Here is a 19,000-nt window from a genome sequence, read left to right as displayed (position 1 = left end):
ATGACATGAATTATTCAGTCTTGTACACAGTTATGACCATTGTGTGCCGTGGGCTGTGGAGGTTGAATTTTCATTACCTTGCACCGCTGAAAAAGGTAGCGTGCACCAGTCAGGGGTTATCTGCACTCGTGAGGTAACGCAGGAGGTGCAGGGTGTGCAAGATTCCCACCATAAAGGGGTCATAATTAAAAGATGAGAGCTCATGTTTTCATTAGTGAATGTGTGATGAAAACTCCTCATAACGAGGTTTAAAGACCTTGTTCAGGCCTCTGAAGTACCCAGTGTTATAAATTACTAACGCCTGCTGGTTGAAGCGGCTGCTGGACACTGAAACCCCTCAGGAGGACACGCTGGCATCATTCGAGGGGCCACCGCACAAACTTATCATTCAAGTTGTTTTACTGTTTAATGAAGGGCCTGGTGGCCTGCCATCACAATGCTCACTTTGTCACACGGGAACAGTAAAAGTAGGACGTTAGTGTGTCATTAGATAGTTTCAATGCTCTGCTTTTGTTTTCAATTTGATTATTCCTTCTTTTTACTTGAACCGGTTCTCAGATTAGTATGCATGTGGAAACAAAAATATGGGGCAAATGTGAATAAATCAAGAAACATTCTTCACAAACTAGCTTACTTAAAGGTCCTCTGTCTTTTTTCTTCTATTTGAAATGGAATTGTAAAGTACTCCAAAGCGTGCAGACTGCATGATAATTTTTTAAGATTGCAAACACTACTTCACAGCACAACAGTGTAACTGAAGCAGAGACATCCTGAGAACATCTTGTTCGGCCTAATCCTGTGTGTCAGCTGGCGATGAATCTCATAACTTACTTGATGAGAGCTCACTTTGCTTGTGTTTCATGGAGACATGCCTTGCCCTGTTGAACTTGTCTGGGTCTCTGAGTGCGAAGACATAATGGAAGCATGTCTGGCCGCTAATGAAGAGTGTGATCCAGGGTCTGAGGGGAAGTGGAGGAAAGAGGATGAAGTGCAGGTTGGGTTCAGTCCGTATGATAAGAATCCGGCTTCTTTCTCAGGACCTTGTTAATGGTTTTAAATGGGCACCCACATTTTGTGTGACAGCCTGCATCTGTCTCGCAGCTACAGGACGTGCTTCCACAGGCTCGGCCCTTGCAACCTGACTCTCGGGCCCCTGGGATTTACGAGTCTGTGTCGGCCTGTGCTTTACCATGTCAAAGTAACATGTGTTCAGATTAGGTGCCCACTACCAGGACTGTAAAACATCTCACAGTTTCAAAGGAATACCTGCGATTGACGCCCCCCCACCCCCACCCCCACCCCCCCACTTCACACCAAAAACTAGCATATAGGCTCAGACGTGCTGTATTTCTCTGCTTTCCTTCGGCCTCGACTGAGGAAGAGCGACAGTTTCAAACACAGATCTGACAGCGTGTTGTTTTACGGACCTTGTTATATTCTGAGAAAGTTTGCCAAAGAGAATTTTTCCATCATTCCTCATTTTGGTGTTGACTGTACGAGGTCAGTGGAGCAGACAGGCTCGCTAACACTCTGATTATTTCTGCCTAACAGTGTGTTATATTCATCTTCCTTAAGGTTCAGCCGTAGCTTACGAACTCCCAACAGAGATTGATGTTCTTCAGGATAAGAAACACATTGTCCATAGATAATTATTCACAGCTTTGATATATTCCAATGGAGGTGCCACGAAAATGTGTCCTCGCCTTCGTCAACACTCGCCATCTCACTTGTACTCAAGGAAAAATAGAGCGTTAAATCACCCAACCACCAGTTTTTCCACATGATAATGGATCAGCCACAAGTCGGGCTGGTCACTGTAGCATAGATGGATGAAGAAGAGGAGTCTGGTATAATTAGTCTTGCAGGGAGGAGAGCGTGGCTCTGCGATAAGGAGCCGTGTGTTAATCATGGCCATCGTGGGTAAGTCTTAGATGGAGCTACAGTCTGGAGGGTCTCCGTCGGGGTCTCAGCACTGGCCACAGGGCCTTTCTCTGGAGGGTGCACTGGAGCGGGTCACGGCCCCCCTGGCAGAGAAAAATGTCCCAGAGAAAAATAGACCCCCGCCTCTCCCAGCTCCCTCCCCGTCCACAGGCCTACTCCAAAGGGACAGCCACTAATCTTCCTGAGAAAGAGATTTCTGCCTTTCTTTCTGTGCTCCTAAATGAGGCTCTTACGCTGTGGTTCCACGGGCTGGGTGAGAGGTGGATGAGGGGGGTTGGGGGCTCAGTGGCCAGGGTTATGCAGGGATGACTGCATTCATGCCAGACCCCTGTGCCCCCTTTTGGTTTAACTCCTTGGCCCTCCACCTTAGCTGAAAGAATCAAAGAATTCATCTCTTTATGCCTGAAGTATTCCACTTAGCAAAATAAAGAAAAATGAATTCTTACACTCCTTAACATCCAGACAAGTGAGTTCTTCTTAATTAACCTTGTGGGCTAATTGTGCAGCAGAGTGCAACTTTATGTATGTTTCCTATTTAAAGAAATGCTGTGGGTCGAGTTACGAGGCACGAAAGACACGCCTCCCCTGGCTCCAAACATGTCGCAGATTTCTTTTACCAGCCTGAAGTACATGTTCGTTTCCCCAGTGCCGAGACAGAATCCGCTCTATCAGGTGTCATCTACAGTAACGTTTTGTAACTGCATGTCAATAATGCCTGTTGTGATACTTGAGAAGACCTGAAAGCAACAAGCTTACAGGAAAGCCTATTGACCAAGTCCAGTGTTGTTGGTCTTCCTGTCAGGGTCTATAGCCACACGCTGTCAGGAACCACTGCTGTCCTCCAAGAGCGACTTCAACGGAGACCGATATCGCTTCTGTCCCGGAATGACTTCAAACTTAAAGCTTCATCATTGGCAGAGTCAGCTTACACCGAGATGTTGCGTCCTAACTTGGGACTGGACACGTTCACATATTCCCAATCAGCCTGCTTTTAAAGCTCAGACACTCAAACGGCTGTCGGCGGTACAGTGCTTGCATTAATTCATGTGGCTTTTATAAACAGTTAACTTGGTTGCTTTCCAAGTCGCCCCTCGACTCTCCTCCCAGCTCCCATCTCTGCGTCTCTTCCTCTGTGCATCTTTCTGTCTTATCTGGAGTTTCATTTTGTTCACTGGCTGGATTTAAAGATTAGATATGCTAAGTGAAAGCAGAAGGGGGACATCTTGTTTTTTCATGGGATTTTTGGCCTCGCTGATTGCTGTTTTGAAAGCCAACAACACGGGTTTTTGAGCCCACTAGCACTCGCTGAAGTTGCTGCCTTTATCATCACTCATTACAGGGCGTCCTCATCACCAGTGCTGGCCTACATACTGAGGGCACAGCACTGCAGCGGGAGGCTTGGTGGTTCGCCTCCAGTGATTGCTAGCTATTGTTCACAAGGTTTTTGAAGCTTAATATACTGTACATACATGTATTATCATTACTTTTATTTACATTTTTTTAAAGCTGAATTATACATAAGCTCACTGGATTCTTTTTTATGTTTACTTGAAATAAACAAGCAAAGAAACCCCAAGTTGAATCCAAGCAGTTCAGTTGAATTCTTAACAAGATGAAAGCGCCATGGAGGCTTGTCTTCCTAGTTTTGAAAAGGAATTTCTCAAGACAAATGTTTATTTTAGTGAATGCTTAGAAGACAGTCATAAAGGCAAATATTAAGCAGTCTTGTCTTCAAACTGTATTTTGAGCCAGTCTGCGTGTTGACTGAATGGACGACTTACAGCCTTTGGCAGGTCTCTAATGTGGTTATGAAACATAAATCAGGCTCAAATGAGAGGACATTTCTGATATTGGTTGTTTCTTTGGAACGCTCCGCCTTTGCTTCAAAGCCTCCAGAGTTAAAAAAGCAACGTGGTATGCTTTGGGCAATGTCTGCGAATATAAATCTCTCCGTACCAAAGGCGTCTACACACACAGGGCCTAAAGACAACATGTTACATTCCTCGCCGTTTACAAGCAGTGGGAGAGGAGGTGGAGGAAATATATGGATGCTTTAGGGGATTAACCAACACCCCGTCAACCAGCCTTCTCTCCCCGTCCTTCGAGTCTCTCCCTTCTCCCTGGCTTGTGCTTCCCTTTTTCTTTTTGTGCTTCATCCTCTCTTAAACAGAAAGCTCTTTCCCAGCATGCAGAGTGTAATCCATGCCCCTGCCTCTGAGACACTTCCTGCCTGTTTTGTTTGTTGGACTGATGGGATTCAGCCCAATAAGGTGCCGGGCTTTCTCGTCCTCTTTAAGGTGTCGCCTCAGGCAACCGCTTTCTTTTGACGGGGAGACACCGCATGTTATTAAAGAGCTTGTTGAAAGTCCACGCCGTGCATTTCTGTGCTGTGAACTCTCAATCTCTGACCCGGGGTAACCCTCAGAGTTTAGCCACCAGTCTGCCAGCCTCGGCTACTTTCATCTGCTAATGTAGCCCTAACACTCACAGTTCAAGTGAAGCAAAATAAACGTCCGAGGAGTTTAGACGTGGTAAAACAAAAATGTGTGCTAGCTGTAAACACGGACGGGAGGCGCTTATGTAAACAGGCCTGGTTCCTATGGGTGAGTTGGTCTAGAGGCGGACAGTTTGCGGTCAGGCTCTTCCGGTTCGTATCCCCTCACCCCCTCCCACAGCACCACAACACCCCCCCGCCTCGCCTGCAGACACAGCTGTGGTCTGCCCTCGTAGAAACGCTGCTGGAGGAAAAGAATTAATTACAGCGCTGCACGGAGCAAAAAAGCCCACTCACCCATGATGAGAAGTGCATGTCTGCAGTCGCTCAGGCGTCAGTCCAGAGGATATAAAACAACATACATTTTGAAAAGTTTGCATGTTCCCTGGAGAATGTTTGTGTGTCCTGGTAAAGCCTCAGTAGCACACAGACACAGTTCAGATGTGTCTCGGCCGGTGGACATCAGGTGTCTCTACAATTGATGCCTGCTGTGATTGTGTTGTAGCTGCCCCACAGAACAAGAGGAGGCGATTGATTTTTGCCATCAGTGAAATTCTTCCTGAGGGAGATGCTGCTTCTTGTAATGACAGATCTGAGGTTTCACTGCTGCTGCTTCTCTCAAGCCCCTGCTAGCATTTAGCAATTAGCCCAATCACTGAGAGCTGTGGCCTGCAGTCACATAGAGCCAGACCTGTTCATACGCATCACCTGCCAGCGGGTGAGCTCAGTGAAGTGAACTGGGTCCAAAGTTTTAAATAAAACCGTCGCGGCCAGAAACAATTCCAGACTATCCAGCCCAGTCAGCAGCGGAGGCGGAGGAATCCCATAAACATTTCTGACAAAATAAACTTTTACAATATATTTTCATGGTCACATCTCCAGGAGGGTGAATCTTTCTGCAGACAGAGCGTGCAGCGGTGACACCGGTCATCTTCAGTGGCCTTCCTCCAAGGACAGGATGCAGACGAGTCGCAGTAAACCGTGCAACCAGCAAAATAAGCAGAAGAGGATGCCTGAGTAAATAGAGTGGAAGCAGGTATAACAAACAAAAGCTGCCCACAAATCGTTGGCTCTTGTCCCAAAAACGGGATCAGAGCTGAAAAGCTGAAAGGCTTCCCAAACGAACGTCACGCATTGTTTATTATGGAATTTCTTATTTAGTACTCAGGCACAGGTTTGACCGCATTTCAAAGATTAGAAGCAGCATCTATGACAAAGCTCAGCAAGGAGATTTCGAGGAGCAGCCTCAGGTTTCATCATGTGACCTCTGTGAAAAGGTGTCACATGATAAGTCGACACCAAAGATCAAGCTTGAACGGCGACAGGTTAAAGGAATAGTTTGACATTTGGGTAAATAATGTCAATTTGGTTTCTGTGTGAGAGTCTGATGAGAAAAGCGACATCAGTCTCTGTGTGTGAAGTATGGAGCTAGTGCCAAGAAGCGATTAGCCTAGCTTAGCATAAAGAGTAGAAGCAGGGAGAAGCAGCCAGCCCGGCTCTGCCCAAAGTTTAAAAAATCCACCTACAGAAATGTAGAAATGTAAAAACAACAATTTGTGGTTTTAGGGGGAGTTTTGAGTATTTCTAAGCAAACGACAGCCAGACGCAGTGACTTACGGGAGTCTTTGTTGTCACTGTGAGATTGCCGGGCAGCCGGTGGAGGCAGTGCAGAGAAATGCAGGGCGGACAGGTAAACTGCTGTCAGCGGTCACGAGATGCATGTTTATTAGTGAGCTGTAGAGGTGCTGGTAGGTGTATTTTGAACTATGGAGAGAGTGGAGCTAGCTGCTGCCCCTGCTTCCAGTCTGTACTCAGGCTCTGTGCTTTACATGCAGACATGAGGCTGATGTCAGTCCTCAGAAAGAAAGCTGAAACGTCCAGTAAGATCTTCCCACTCAAACACAACCACTTGTTATCAAACATCCACACTAAGGGCGCCTTATGAAGTCTGTGAAAAGCAGCTGAAATAATAAAATATTGGGAACAAAGTGTGAAAAATTACTAGCTTACTAGATTTTCAAGACCTTTCAGCCTCATCCCACAGTCTTCTTCGGGGAGCTCGGGCGTCTTGCTCTTGTTATCACGTGACCAACACAACAGATTTGAGACTGAGATGTGGTTGCATGCTCTGAGAAGCAAGCGAGTGGACTTTGGGTGAATTTATGTTGACGCAGAATAGAGGAATTCCAACTGCAGGCCGGTTTTCCTGCACAGTTCCTCTTGTGCCAGTCTTTGCTGCAGGATAAAAAACAGATTTTCTGCCAGCCATAAGCATCCATTTGCTACAGTGTCATATTCTTTGTGAGAAAGTGCTTTGGGCCTGCGCTACTATTAGTTACACTGCTCTGTAATCAGAGCAAATCCTGTCATAAGGCCATTGCATGGTTGTCATGGCCCCTCGCAAAAAAAAAGCAAATAAAATGCTGCCATATGGAAAACTGATTTGTAATGTCATTCATCATACAGCTGCAGGAAGTATGCCGGGAGAAACAGGAATAAAGACAGTCGTTCTGTAACAGCTGGGTAGCAACAGATGATTGAATGCTACTCCTGGCAGGGGTTGGCAGGGTAGTTTTTTTTTGGTATGGAAGAACGTCCAAAGCCAGTACGTTTCTAGAAACAGGATGTCTGAGATTTGAATCTTCACTTACCCAAACATCACATTTGTCCTGAAGTGCTTTGGAGGGGAATTTTTAGCTCACATGGCCTCAGCACAATTCAGACCGTGAAGGTGGTGGCAAAAGCACTGCAGAGGAGATAGAAAAACACAGTTAAAGAACTGGTGAGGATGTGTAAAGATGTGTCATGAAAGCAAAGAGAACATGTGAACCGAGTGATAATAGAAACAAGAAGCCTCTTCAGCAGATATTTTGGTCCAGGTGCAGATGAACAAAGCGTTAGACAAGTTAGACTTTCACGCCTGTGGCGTTCAAAGCATCCATTCATTCGTAGATTCAAACAATGAAAACACCCTCAAACCCTTTACTGTCAAATAAACATCCGTAAGTGCTGAATTAAAGTTTTGTTCTATGAAGATATAATTACCCTCCAAGGTTCATCGCTTTGCTTTAGCTTCATTACGTAAGTGGAAGGAGGCGGCAGTCTAATAAACAGTCTAAGAATGAAAAGGGTTGGTTGAATGAAAGCCTGTGTGTGTGTTAGCATAGCGTGTAAGCCTGTTGTGTTTTGTTTGCCAGGTGATTTCCCCAACGGTGTTAGCTAAGCCTGAGAAATTTTGGCTCCGGCTTCAAAGAGCAGCAGGGTCGTCCCCCTTGCAGCAGCGAATACAGACATGTTCACAGCAGACGCGGATCTGCACAGTACTGCAAGCAGACCGTTTGTCAGCTTGACCACCATCATCCTGCGTTTTGAGCGTGTCCAACGATTTGCTGAATGGAGACCGTAGAAATTCCACTTTTCCGCACTTAATGTCCCAAGAAACATTCTCTGGTTTTAGCTGCTCAAATGTCAGAATTTCCTCCTTTTCCTGTTTTTTATCGTTTTAAATCAGTCAAAAACAAACAAGGCGGCGATATGAGGACACCTCGGCTCTGGGAAACGGTGTTGGTGATTTTCAGATTAGATTTCCAGATGGGCATTTTTCAGAACAGATTACTCAATAATGACAACTATAATTAGTTTCAGCCTCACACTGACATTCACACACCTTCACAGTGCACACAGTAACACCCTCGAAGCGTACATCGACACTAAATCTGTATTTATATTTGACACGAGGGGTTTACTGCGGCCTCAGATACCTGCCGCATAGGTTTTCATAGCGCCACCGCAACACTAAATGAATGTATTGTATGTGATCCAACGCTTTGTGATACACAGGCAACAGTAGGAAGATCCTCTGTGTTTCTTACTGAAGCCATAATTACATTGTCATCGTCTACGCCATAGATACACCACAACCCCTTAATGCACGACTGTAAGTCCATCTTAAGTGTAAAAACACATCTTTTTCTGCCGGTTTTGACCTTCCATGCACACTCAGCTCACATTTTTCTATTGCCACATGTTGGCTGTGATGCACAGTTCTGTTGTTTGCTGAAAAAAGGAAGGAAAAGAAAAGGAGATTTAGCAGTCTTCCTATTGGTCGGGCTTTTCAGTGTGGACAGAGAGCTTTATGATAGCAACCTGAAAATCCTAGTGCGGACAGCATCTTCAAATTTAGCTGGCTTACTGTGGATATATAGCCTCACAATCACCTCTTGACCCTGGTGGCTTAATGCAGCCTGTCTCCAGATCGTTGTCTTATCAGAGATTATAAGGTAGGCTTTAAATGTCAAGGTAAGAGATTTAGCTGTGTGGCGTGTTGTGGCATGGTGCTTCTTCAGTAAGCACACAGGCAATTTAATTCCTAGAAGCATATCATAACAGCCATATTTATTTGTCAGCAATGAGAAATGCAAAAAAAAAAAAAAAAAGTGTTGTAGCATGTGCAGCTCAGCTGAAGCTGGTGAGGTGTGTGTTTGTCTGTGCATGCTTTTTGCATGAGTGCAGAGCACATTCTCCGAGTGTTGGCTTTGGCAGAACAGGTCTGAGATGCTTCAGCAATAAAGGTACTGTAAATCCTCTTTATTCAGCAGAGTTGTAGTCTTAGAGAGAATCTGGCCCATCTGAAATTCCCACGGAACAAAGAGGGAGGCGGGGGGGAGGGAGGGGGTGAGTGAGAGGAAGAGAGAGAGAGAGCGGGAGAGGGTACTCAGCTGAAGAGGGGGTATTGTTTACATATCAAGACACTTCCTCTAACTCCCAGGAAAAGCAGTAATTTACCTTGCGAGGTTTTACAGTTTAATTTCTCCATTGTGCAGGGGGATAACCCCTTAATTATAGAGGAGGAAGTAGCCCTAAGCCCCGGACAGAGGGCGAGGGCTCACGGAGAGCCTCCGCGAGGTTTGGACCCCCTCTTCTCCAGCCTCGATCTGGATCTCTCACTCCCTCTTTGCTGTGGCTACTTTGCCTGTTCATTAGCACTTGTGGGGTGTCTGGGTGCTTGCCAATTAGCGCTCCGCTGCAGCTAATATTTCCTTCCGTGAGGCCAGACCGGCTCTACTGGTGGAGACTTATAGGCGTCTGGGCGCAAAGGACGACGGGGGTTGGCACAAGCTGCCAAAACCCTGTGGACCCTTCCCCTCTGCAAACTGAAAATCACTTCATAAAATCTTCCCCACCTTTGGAACGTTTAACGCAAAAGCCATCTCATAACAACTCACATCCCGTGCGGGTGCCTGCACAGTGAGCCGTAAAGACAGACATGAGCAAATATTGACCCAAGTTATAAATGTTCCAAGAGGTATGTTCAGTCAAATAAATGGATACGGCAAAAGTATCCATCAGCAAGTTATTAAGCTGTGTATTCAGTACGAATAAATGTGTTTGGGGTTCACTTCTTTTGAATGCACTTTAATTTGAAGTAACAAGAGCCGAAAACATTCATGGAAGTCCATTTTTTTTCTCCAGACGCTCATATTATTTAGGAAAAACTCTGGTACTAGTTGGGTTTCATGTGGCCATAAACTGAATCTACTCAGGTTTTGAACTCTTCATCACACAAAACAAACAATTTTGAGGATGTCACCTTGGTGAAACTGTGATGGCCATTTTTGGACTTTTTGTGGTCCAGACATTTCACCAAGAAAGCAATCTGTGGATTAGACAATGATGAAAATAAACGTTAGTTACAACCCTAAAACAAATATTGTTCCAGTGTCGAGCAAAGCGGTTCACATCATTGCTTCATGCTTCACACTTTTCCAGCTGTTCCTAATCCATTAAAGCATCTGCACAAATGGGACCATCCCAGGAGATCTGGCATTTTGTTGAATCAGGTCATTCAGAACATGAAGCCATCAAAGTTATTTTTTGTTCTTGTTGCCAAAAAGTGAGGAGAAAAGCTTTATTTAGTGTCTTGTGAGGCATTTTATGTCATTGTTGGAGTACTCAGCCATGCAGGGGAAGCTGTAATACTGCTGTTTTTGCAGGTGTGCATTAAGTTAAGTCAATATTAGGCAGCTTGTGATTTTGTGAAATGAGCCGTGTGTATTTATCTGTGTGTGTGCGTGTGTTTTCCTGACCGGCTAGTGTTTAGCTTCGGCAGCTTGTCATAGCTGTGGAGACAGTGTAATTGCCCCAGATCTCGGCTGTGTGGCAGATGGAGTAACAACAATAATAAAAGGTTTTGGTTTGGGGGACTCACCTCTCCACACACAGGGCAGGCACTCACAGCAGCTCGCAAAACGAGCCCAGTTATGAATATTTATTAATAGTGTCTTGTGGTGCTTTTTATGGTAAAGAGTTTGTGAAAGAGCTTCAGCTTAACTGTTGCCTTTGTTGCACGCTGGTAACTCGATATGTTTTACACACTGGCAGTTTGTGTTGCCCTCATCAGTGTCAGGAGTCTGCAGCGGGAGAAGGAACAGGGGGGTTCTGTGGGCTCGCGTTCAGCAAAGATTGGCTGAGGAATATTTTCCTTCATAAAATAACTCCTGAGCTGGATTTTACCATTCAGAGCTACAAGTTGTGTTCTGATTCAACTTTGGAGAGATTTAATTAAAACACTTTTAGGTCTAGAAGCCTGTGTTTTAACATTTTAAGATATTCTTGAGCCTCATTTTAGTTAAAGATTTCCAAGCATTTAATGCAAATAATTCACTGTTTCTTTCAAAGATGCTAATGTAGCACCATCTTTCTTTTACTCTGTCCTCCACCCATGCTTATATATGTAATATAGACATGGCTCCACCTCTGATCTTTGGGAAGGACCAGCATCTGTATGCTTATTAACCTCTGTCTTTCTCTTTCACTCTCTAACTTTCTCTACCCCTCCTCCTTCCTTCCCTCCTCACTCTACTGCCATACAGTTACTAGCACCATTAGGCTGTCATAACATGGCACATATAACCTGAGGTGATTCCAGGACTGAGTGAACCGAGCGTCCCTGGGGCCAAGGCGCTGCGGCAGCCAAACAGGATTGCTACCTCATGGTCTGGGGTGATGGGTACCACATGTAAGCAGAGGCAACCGCTGGCTCTAATAGGAGCTGACAAGTGGCGGTCTGACAGGGGGAGATCGGATGGCTTGGGCTGGCCTATCGCTTTCGAAACAGAGCTCCGTTTCTATAGGCCCTATGGCACAGTGGTTTGCTTTAAATAGAGTCTTTGTACAGAAGAAACACTTAATCATGGCTGCCCTCCTGCTCCGTCTCTCCGTCATTCTAGACCTACGCTGGCTTCCTAGATGCACATGCTGGAATTCATATGGTCCCTCGTCTCTAACTAATCCTTTTAATTAAAGGGTCCTCTGGAATTTTAGCCTTCTAGTAACTCTACGAGTGGGTCCTGTTATGTTTCTCTTGTGCATGTGTACAAGGACGTGTGTGCACACAGTCCTGCCGATGGTTTCACACTGTTCCACTGATCTACAGGTGGCAGCAACACACCGAGATGTGCAGCATTGCATCAACAAAGACAGGGAAGAAGAAGACTGCAAGCTAGTAAACAATGCAGGATTTAAAAGACTTAAAGAATCTGTGCTGCAAATGTTTTACAGTGTTTGTAAGACCGCAGTGATACACACGATGCGTTTTTGGTGAGTAGTACTGAACATAAAAGCTTGTTTACAAGAAACTCAATGGGGCTGTTTTGGTTAAATTTAGACAGAAATTCTTCTTGGTTAAGGCTCAGGAAAGGGTCAGGGTTAAAACAAACCAAATTTGACTTTTGGTAGGAAATGGGAATGGAACAGCGGTCTCCGGTGTCAAAATCATACACTTTGTTCTCCATCCATCCAGCCCAAACTCTTCCCTGTGAGGTTTTGTTCTGCTACATCAGTATCCTGCTACTTCCTCCTTTGTTCCAGAAAACTGTCATCATTCACATCACCTTAAGAAGTCCTTGTCGGTCACACAAGGCGTTTGAACAAATAACTAATGCTCATCATCATCATCAGTGTTAAAGTTTTCTTTATATCACTGGGGCTGTGGCACACAAACATCCACAGAACTACTCAAATAAATGTTTTTTCTCACCCACTGTGACACCTACAACACCACACAAGAAGGCATGCTATCACCAATCCAGGGGGAATGTGAGAGATTCACAGCTTTTATGGAGCGTCAGCTGGCATTGATGCAGGGAAGTAGGACAGTGTTGTTTCCTGACACGGTGCATCTCATGAAAATGCAGGTCAGTGCTGGTGTGTGGCCTCACATTGAAGACAGTAGAGCGTTATGTACCATGTGTGTCGTATGCATCTTGTGTGCTTCACCCTGAGAACCATAAACTGCTCTTCTTGCTTCTTCAGTCTTTGGGTGGATGATTGAAAACGTCTCACAGCTACCTGAGCCATGCAGGGTGAGCTGCAGTGTTGAGGTGGATTTTGAGAGACGGCTGGAAACCAGTGGTTGCACACTGTTAATACAACCCCTCTCTGAAAATCTACGCTGGAGATCGAAGCCACCAGAATCACAACTGTCTTTACAGCCTTTGCTGGAGTCATGAATCACCCCCCCTCTCCTAAACCACAGCATCCAGTGAACTTCACATGGTGTTTGTTGCAAGCTCTTAATGTGGTGCATTTAAGGAGAAGATTAAGAATAATACAGTGGCAGCATGTGGCACCCTTTCCCCACAGAAAGAACCAGAGTTGGTTGATGAAGATCACGACTGGGCCACATGTGGATCATTATCAAGAGCCAGGCAGGGACTGTTAAAGATTCAACATGCTCTTAGATTGGAGCTTTGAAGCAAAGCGAAGGGAAAATGCTTTCTAATCAAGACCTTACAAAAACAAAAGCCACAATGTCTAAACTCTAAGAAGACCATCTCCAAGCTTAAGGAGCCAGATGGTTTTTGTTTGCTCCTTTCTATTGCATGGAAAACCAAATAATGAAAAAAATTATATGATAAGTCTGTAGCCGTTTGTTTGTTTAGTACATAAAAGCTGAAAAATTCCCTTTGGGGATTCTTTAAGACACAACAACATTTTCTAGGTTTGATGAATGGAATCCAGCTCTGGAAACAGACTGTAAAGACAATTTACAGAGGGTAAATTCTTTTTTCCCCTTTTGAATTGAGTCAAGATAAGTGAACAAGACTTTACCCTGGATTTGCTCTGGAGCCTGGAGTTTGGCACCAGTCCACGCTGTAATTGCTTCACCATGTCGCCCCTCAATTGCGCCGTCACTAAGACTGAGATAGCGTATGGAACTCTCCCATTTTCCAGCGTCTTATTTTAGCCCTCAGAAACGTCAACGTTTGATGAAACCCCACCGCTATCATCATTGTTGTAGTCTGAGTAAGAAATGCTTAACTGACAGTGGCTTCAATTTATTCCCCAAATGTTTCATTTGCCGTGTTGATGGAAGCTCTCCGGCAGTAATTCAGTTTAGAAATGGGCTCAATGACAGAGCACACTTCTTAGTACAAAGGTCTATGGTCAGAATCCTTCAGTATGGGTCACCAAATATGGGTATGTTATAATAATACACTACAGATTTTGTAATTAGAACGTACATATGTTTTAGTTTTGATTGTCTACAGTTTGATGGCGCAGATTCACATTTTTCAACATCTCTGTCACGAATAACGACGGCTTGAAGGCGGACATCAAGGATGTAGTATTACAAATCCATGCAGTAGAAGCAAAGTTATCCAGACTTTCAATCCCTAATATGAGTGAAAACACTGGATCCTGCGTTCAGTACGGTGCAGCTCAGTGGCACATTTATGTCAGACTGTCCCAGTCCAAGTCTTTCAAACACTGTGCCCCCACTTTGTAACGCAGTCATAAATTTGCCATCTTCAAGCCCAAGTTCACATTCTCCACACCTGTCAAAGCTTCTCCAGAGCCACAGAAGAACAACAGTGCCCCTTCAGTGTTCTAGAGAATAAGAGCTGTCCACTCACTGACTCTAAGATCAATCAACCATGAAGCAAAACTTTGCCTGAACTTTCTTTTCACATGCACAAAAATTGTGCTTTCTACAAACGAGGCCCTCCTCCCTGTAATTACAGCTCCGTTGCCTTCTTCTCTTTTAGTTTCAGGTTGCATGGGGACCAGGGATGCAGGGAGTTCAGGCTTTAATCAAAACCTGCATGCTACGTTAGCTACGTTTCAACTACTTGATTGTATCACTGTCATCGCCCTTTCCATCCATCTTTCATTTGCTTTGACCCCCCCGAAGCAGCCTTTAACTTTTTGATCGTATGCCTCGACGTGGCGTTGGATTCTTCTATTTTGACGTTTGCGTGTTTTGACATATCCGCTGAAACATTGTAAGGGTATATCTGTGGAGTTGTAGAGCAAATGAACACAATGCAGTCCAGATGCAGAGGGATTGTGTGTTATGAGTCAGTGGGAATCCGGTGGATTAATGTAAGAGACAGTTTCTTTTTCCTTGTTCCATACGAGCAGTGGAAGCTGACAGGTTAGGTGACATAACCTTTAAGCTCGACATCTTCGGAGGAGTAATTTCACCTGTCACCTTTAATTGTTTAATCACCAAATTAAATCAAAGTCTCTTTGACAGGTAGATCGCCAGTAGCCTTGCTTAGCTTTGATGGAGTACAGTCCACATTCTGTGGGGGGGTTGACGTAGGCATGGTCTGTCGTCATTGTGTCAATGCCACCGTCTACTAATTATCGGAAATTATGACTGTTATTACGACGCCAATTTAATAGTTGAATTGCGGTTTTACAAATCTGTGCTGTCAGGAGAGACACGTCCTTCAAAGAGTCAAACATTTATAGCAAATGGTTGTACCGCTTTGAAGGAGATGGCAGCGTTCTCCACAGCCCCAATTCCAAAACCCGATGAAGGGATGTCACGTATGTCACGACACACATCAGCATCACAATGCAGTAATGCATGTTTATGTGTTCACACGGGTGCAAACGTGTTTATGGGCATAAACTTGACCCACTAAGGTGTTTGTCCAGGCCTGACTGCCCAGCCTCTCTTAAATAAACATTACCCCTTTGCCACCATGGCAGTGTATTTTAAAGGAAGAGAGACATGAAGGCCAGTCCCTCCGCCCTCTGACAATGTTAACTATGCTGTTGAGATCGCTCTGAGGATTGTGTGAACAAAACTTCTCAATGACTTCCGGGCTTTGCTCCAAACAGGGCAGGCATGGCACTCAGAGTGCAATCCTATTAGCAATTACAGTTGGCTTTGGATGCTGCCGCCTGCTTTAAACATCAGATACGCCTCATCATGTGCCAGTCAGGGTGCATTTTTCCATGTTTAGTTAATGAAAATGTGGTTTTGAGCAAGAAGCTCATTAAAGCCCAAATGCTGCAGTCGAGTTGCTCAGTGGTCACCAGTAGAACTCTGTGGTTAAACTGGGCAGATTGTCAGTGCGAATGTGTGTAAATGTCAAAGACAAAGAGCTGAGGGATGAAAAACAACTGGACAGCCAACAAAATGATATCAAAACAATGTTTTAATAGATGAAACTGAAATTCATAGTGCTAAAAGGCTTTCAGATCATATTAGATAAACATAATTAAACCAATTTTAATAAAATTTATAGAAGATAATTATTATGCAGCTCGTAAAGAGCCTTACGAATAAAAGTTACAACAGAAAACTGCAGAGCAGCTTCCGTGTGATTGAGCGCCCTTCCTGACCAGATCCATACCAGTGTTTGTCAGATGAAGGAGATTCCCCCACTGGCTTACCCCGAGGTGACTCAACTCTCTCTGTGTCACACAAGGGAAGCTAATTTTATCTCACAATGCGTGCTGTTTGTCAGCGCAGCTCCAGTGACAAATGATTCCTTATCTGGAGGGCTGTTGTTTGTTGTTGCTGAGTAATGTCCTGGCCACTCGCTCGCGTCTCTGGAGCCTTCAGAGGCTTCAGCTGCCCCGCTGTCAGCTGTCAGGAACCACGTTCGCAGTATATTCGTGTGTGCACGCCTGAGCACGTCGAAGATGCACATTTCCAGTGCGGCTTTGCAGAAGAAGAAACTTTGTTTGATGAGAACACAAACTCAGGTGTAGTTTACCCTGCAGGCTAACATTTCCGAGCTCTCCACCCTCAGCCTGATGGCCTTTTCCATTTGTCTGCATAGAAATCTAATGAAGACCGGCATGTGGACTAACACAGATCAAGCTTCTTTTGTCTTTCAATGTAGCAAATCCCTCTCCTTTCTAAACGGTTTGACCCGGCTGCCAGCGAGGCACTGATGAAAGCGACGTGTGTTACTCATAGGGCCCCTTGTTTATTTGACTTCCATACGTGCATCAAGGCCAAGTAAACACATCAGCTGCCCTCCAGGCTGCTTTCACAGCGCCACCCTTACTGCCTGAGGTAGCTGCAGGGAGGAGGAGAGATCTCGCTGCCAATGAAGGAACCACCGATTAGTCATTTAGCAGTGATACAGCAGAGGGCGAAGCATTTAGTGCAGTTTTATATTCAGAAGAGTAAGCCTTTGCATCATCTGGACAAACTACATATATATAAAATATAAGATTTTGTTCTGCCTGAGGGCCCGTTAGTAAGCAGTCCTAGCACCCCAAAGCAGAGAAAATCATGTTTTGTGACCTGGCAGATCCGTGAGGTCGTGGCCCTAATAATTCATGCCATTGTTGACTCCATGCCCTCTTCCTTTCTTCTGTTTCCTTTCCTTGCTTATCACTGTCTCTCTATTCAATTCTTCCTTCTTGTTAATTGTTTTCCTGTCTGAACCACAAGAGACAGGTAGGTAAACTGACCAATGAGCAGCATGTCCCTGTCCCTGTCCCTGTCCCTGTCCCTGTCCCTCACTCCAACAAAGACAAAGGCCCTGTATATAACAGGTTCATCTGTTCCTGAAGTGCTCAGCTGTCCTAATCCATTGTGAGTGGAAAAAAGCAGCTTTTCTGACCTGTCTTTGCCTATTTTTTATTTGTAGTGCTTTCAATCACTGATTCTGTCTAAAACTTGTAGGACATGTTTGTGCGTAGCTCTTCAACTTTGTGGCCATCAAAGGTTTGAAACCAGCCACAGACTGCACTGTTGAAGTGCTATAAAATGAAACGAGTTCATGAATCAGTCGTGTATCGTGGGTGTGGGGCTCCTGGCTGTGATTGGTAAAGTTGTTGTTTTTGTGTGGCTCTGATATCAGTTTTGACTCAGATGGAAAACCAGTCAGTAAGCAGGAATACATAGTTGGCCAATGCTGTTGGTCTGCACTGTGTTTGCTTTAATCTAGATTTAACGTGCTGAAGAGTTTGCTAAGTGACCGTCAGCCTGCTCGTTAAGTCGGAGGTTTTCAGTGTGTTTCGGTCAGATCCGGGGTGTATCAATGTGGCCGTGTGTCTCAGTATTGCATGGGTTTACTGATATGTGTCAGTTTAAGTCTGCCTTAATACTTTTCCTCAAACTAATCGATGAATTCTGGAGCCTTTCTGAATTCGTTAACCTTAAAGGTGCTTCTGCATCATTTCTGGCTTTGACAATTTCTCCAAAACTGACCGTAACCAAACACAGACATCTCTATAGCATCAAGAAACAGTAAATTCAAGACACCTTTTCAGAAGATATGGTGTTTGTGTTAGCTGATAATACTCTCCAGAGCAGCTTACAGTGGAAGGCCGAGCCGGCCAAGACACACGGCCTTTGTATGAATAGTGGCTCATTCTCACTGAGCGGCCTTTTGAAAATATGAAATATCACATAACAACTGCTATCAACTCCATCTTTTCCTTGTAAAACACAGACCCTAAAGTGAGGGTCACTTCACAAAAAAGAGAGCAGGGCAGCATTTTCAGACTGGGGGGGGGGGCAGTTGGTCGGAGGCCCTCTGACCTGCTTCACAGCTGTTTCTTGTTAGTGCTTTAAAACAAATTCCCAGAGTGAGATGGTTTCCACACTGAATCCTGCCCTGAAGAAAGAGGCCAGACAAGAAGGGGGTTTATAAGACTCCGCTGCAGTGTGTGTGTGTGTGTGTGTGTGTGTGTGTGTGTGTGTGTGTGTGTATAAACAGCTCAGTCTTAACATTTTATCTTATCGGGACAGATGACCTGAGAGCTGAGGGGCCTGCACTTACGGTGCTCTGCCCTGTGTTATGAACGCCACCAACAGTCAGCCGAGTTGGACTTGATTTCTTCAAAATCTGTCTCCAGCTTTAAAAGTATCAGCCCTTAACCGAGCTTCAGTAACACTCAGAGGATGTTTACAGTAATTTAGTGCGAGTCGACCTTTGATTCAACTGTTGCTGAATGTAAACACATGTAAGTACGCCTCATCCTAGATGGTGCGTACAGAGCATGAAACTCTGCTAGGTTCACGGCTTAATGCAGCAATATGGTGGACCAAATGTTTTTAATAGTTTATTCTCACCTGTCAGCAGACTTTTAAAATACCAAGAATTGCTCTGCTTTGTAATGCAAACACAGGTGAAGGGAGAGTGGAGGGATGTCCGCTGTGTCCTGCAGTTAAGTCTGAAACGGGCCACATGTTTTTGGAGCTGCTGTAAACTTTGCTGCTATTAATGTCACTATGAAACTAATGGATATCAGTTGTTTATTTAATAAAAGCTCCACGCTGATGGTTATAAACATTTTTTA

General features: G+C 44.7%; 1 protein-coding gene across 1 annotated transcript in view; it reads left to right on the top strand.

Moving 5' to 3' along the window:
- Positions 1-19,000, top strand: part of gli2a (GLI family zinc finger 2a) — a 76,042-nt gene that overhangs the window by 16,992 nt on the left and 40,050 nt on the right. The gene's annotated exons all lie outside the window — the stretch shown is intronic.

Source organism: Chaetodon auriga, chromosome 13 (genome assembly GCF_051107435.1).
Source record: "Chaetodon auriga isolate fChaAug3 chromosome 13, fChaAug3.hap1, whole genome shotgun sequence".
Lineage (NCBI taxonomy): Eukaryota > Metazoa > Chordata > Actinopteri > Chaetodontiformes > Chaetodontidae > Chaetodon > Chaetodon auriga.
Note: the sequence above shows the minus strand (reverse complement) of the source record. Positions and strands in the feature narration are given on the sequence as shown.